The 3,166-nt window shown below is 46.6% G+C and overlaps 1 long non-coding RNA gene across 1 annotated transcript; it reads right to left on the reverse strand.

Annotated features, from left to right (window-relative positions):
- Positions 1-1,008: 1,008 nt before the first annotated feature.
- Positions 1,009-2,806, reverse strand: LOC139051312 (uncharacterized). The gene is made up of 2 exons (XR_011509324.1): positions 2,619-2,806; positions 1,009-1,474 (listed from the first exon to the last, which is right to left on the reverse strand). It is a non-coding gene; the product is annotated as an uncharacterized lncRNA (long non-coding RNA).
- Between the last annotated feature and the right edge of the window lie 360 nt (positions 2,807-3,166).

Consider the following 3,166-nt stretch of genomic DNA (forward strand, 5'->3'; position numbering starts at 1 on the left):
ACGCTTGGTTTTACAAAGACTTCACTATCCGCTGACACCCCAATATTGCGGCGACGAAACAATCCTATTGCCATCTGAAATCCGAGAGCGAATCCACGTGGTGCCAATTCCCCGTCACATGCACCCAGTCCATCATGCGGCACGGAGACGCGCGCGGGCAGCCACCTTACTAAGGCGGCGAAGCGATCCGGATACTTACTTTACAGACGCGAGTTCGTATCACAAGAATACAGCCACCCTCAATACATTTGCAGCAGTCGTGACTAGCCAAGGACGAACAACCGTAGCAGCATCCTACACACGAAATCGGTTGCAACGGCCGAAGCTGTGGCCATAGCCCTGGCCATACGCGCCGCGGAAGCTAAGAGCCGATTGGCCTACGTGCTGACAGACTCGCAGGACGCCTGCCGCCTCTTTCTTGGGGGGGCTTTACCGGGCTGCGTCTTCGCATCCTAGGAACGGAACTCACCCTGGATCATTGCGTGACCTGGTGCCCCGCGGACACAGGGATAGCGGGGAACGAACGGGCGGACCGCTTGGTTCGAGGTATGACCGGCCGAGCCGCGGGCCACACCGCCCGAGAGAACACCTCGACACCCAGTGCGCCAAGAGAAATCCTCGAATTATGACGGCTAAGTAGGCGAACCAAAGCCCTTCCTCACCCAGACCTAGACAGGAGGCAAGCACGGGACTGGCGCCGCCTGCAAACAAACACTTTCCCACATTTATACAGGCTACACAAAATGTACCCAGACAAATACAGCAACACATGCCCGTGGTGCGAAGGAACACCGACATTGGAACACATAACATTCCAGTGCGCGTTACGTCCGGCGGCTGCCACCTCGCCGCAGCTGGACAACACTCTACATACGTAACTGGTCGTGGGAGGTGCGACTCGCGGAAGTGAAATTGGGAAGCCAACTGGCGACCCTTGACCAGGCCCGGCGAGCCGCTGTAACCAGGGGGGCCCTGGAGGAGGGGCTCCACCCACCATAACCAAACCTCTATAACAATAAACGTTTACTCTCTCTCTCTCTCTCTGAGTGGAGGACAAAAAATCCATTGCTTTGTAGCAAATGCTAAGGTTTTGAGGACACTTTTGAAATGCCGTGAGGCTGATGTTTCACTAATGCTGAACAGGGTAGCCAGCGATGAATAGCTGATGCCAAGTTTCAATTTCATCAGGAACAGCAGCAGTCGGTCTTCTTTAGATACGTCACGTCTGCGCTCAGTCAAGACCGGAAACACACTCAAGAGCGCTTGTACTCCTTGAAACACTTTCGTGGCCAGCAAAATAGCTTGTCCGATGGTCTGGACCACTGTGCTTGCTGGCAATGTTCGGAATGTGTTGCACTTCACAGTCGCGTGTCTCGTGGTGGGTTATCTGCGTTGACAGGTTGTTGCCTTCAGTGCAGCAAACAAACACTGAATAGCTTGTGGTCGCGCTGCTCATCTCCGATGTTTGAGTTTCCTAAGAGAAATTTCATGTTATATTAGGGAAGTGCTGCTCTCACAATTTTAACACTTGATAGCAATTAAAAGGTATAGGCTTTCACATGTTCTCAAAAGGTTTGTTATGTGTCAAATCTTGTAAGGATAACTAGGGTACAAAACTGTCAGTGCAACAGCTGATCTACCATTTCTATATCGCTGCATTCTATTCATAAAGCCATGGCTTTCATGTGCAGCAGACGCATTTCATTGACATGACTGCAATTTGTTTTCAGCTTCTACAAAGACTGCCAATTGCTTCTGTTTACACAAAAGCACAACCCAGAAGACTAGGTACTTAAGAAGATACTCTCATTCTTTTGACATTTACTTCACAATTACAGCAGTGAGCAAGGTACTAAAATCACTATCGGTATAATCGACTCCATACTTTTAGATACGACAGAAATTAGAACCTTAAAACAAGGACTCTGAAAGAATTATGCAGATCCAAATGCAAATGCTGGAGTATTAATGAAGCAAAACTTTAATGGAGTGGTTAGTAAATGCTGTACAACTAATGACATTGCTTGCCAATTGTGCTTACTTTCATCCATATGCAACGTGTAATCTCATGCAACAGCTACTTTTATGTGCCACAAACGCAACAATTTCTATATCTCTTATGCCATGTTGGCACTTAATTGTAAATACATTTAAGGCTTTTATATTCCTTGTGTAACAGTGGCACATACTCATTCTGGAAAATTAGCCAATAATACGCACACACTGAATGGCTAAATAATAAAAAATAATGTACCTGAAGGAAGCCATTAAATACAATGCGCTTTTTCATTAAAAAATTGCTGTCCTTTAGATATGCCTACAGGCCTACATTACGGGCTAATGTGTTATGTATGAAATAATGTTTTATTACACTGAACAGTCATCCACTTCCTCGCACACCTTGTTGGTTAACATACAGTATATATAATCCTGTAAGCTGGTGCTACCATTCAGAGCACATATAAGCTTCACATATGCATCCACGAATATGTCAGGCAAGAAGCCATAGATTCATGCCAAACTGCAGGAAGAGGCAAAGAAAGGTTTAGTTCAAAATTTTCTGCTGATGAAATGTAGTGGGGTGTTTCTACTAGTGCAGAGTTTCTTATAAAGCTCACCACTGATCTGGCTGCTACGTGGACCACAACGGCAGCACACAACAGGTTCAGGCCATCCCATGCATCCATAGAATCGCCAATCACCTCGGCTGGTACAGAGATGGCACTGCTGCTGGCGTCTTCAGCATCAAATTCTGCTACCTCTGCCGCACAAGGCGCTGCAGTAGCCGAAGCCGCAGATCTGTGCATCCATCTGCAAACGCTCGGAAAGCTCAAGTGTGACAACCTCTCTATGTAATTCGGCCAGTAACCATGTCTGCTATAAAATGCGATACCACACCACAGGCCATATTTTATTTATGGTGAAGGCACGCAAGATGCAATATCGAAAGAAAGGCTTATGTGTTGACGGTTGTCGAAGGAAAATGAAGTATATTTGATATCCCTAGCAAAAGTGATATCGTAACAACAAATAAGGATGAGTGAATAACAGCAATTCAACAACATGAAAAAATTTATACGCCTCAGCATCCCAAGTAAAATTCAGCTGAAGTTGCGGCTACAAGAGAACACCACCCCCCACCCCCTTCTGTTGTGGCTGCTTTTTG

The sequence above is a fragment of the Dermacentor albipictus genome, unplaced genomic scaffold, assembly GCF_038994185.2.
Source record: "Dermacentor albipictus isolate Rhodes 1998 colony unplaced genomic scaffold, USDA_Dalb.pri_finalv2 scaffold_11, whole genome shotgun sequence".
NCBI lineage: Eukaryota > Metazoa > Arthropoda > Arachnida > Ixodida > Ixodidae > Dermacentor > Dermacentor albipictus.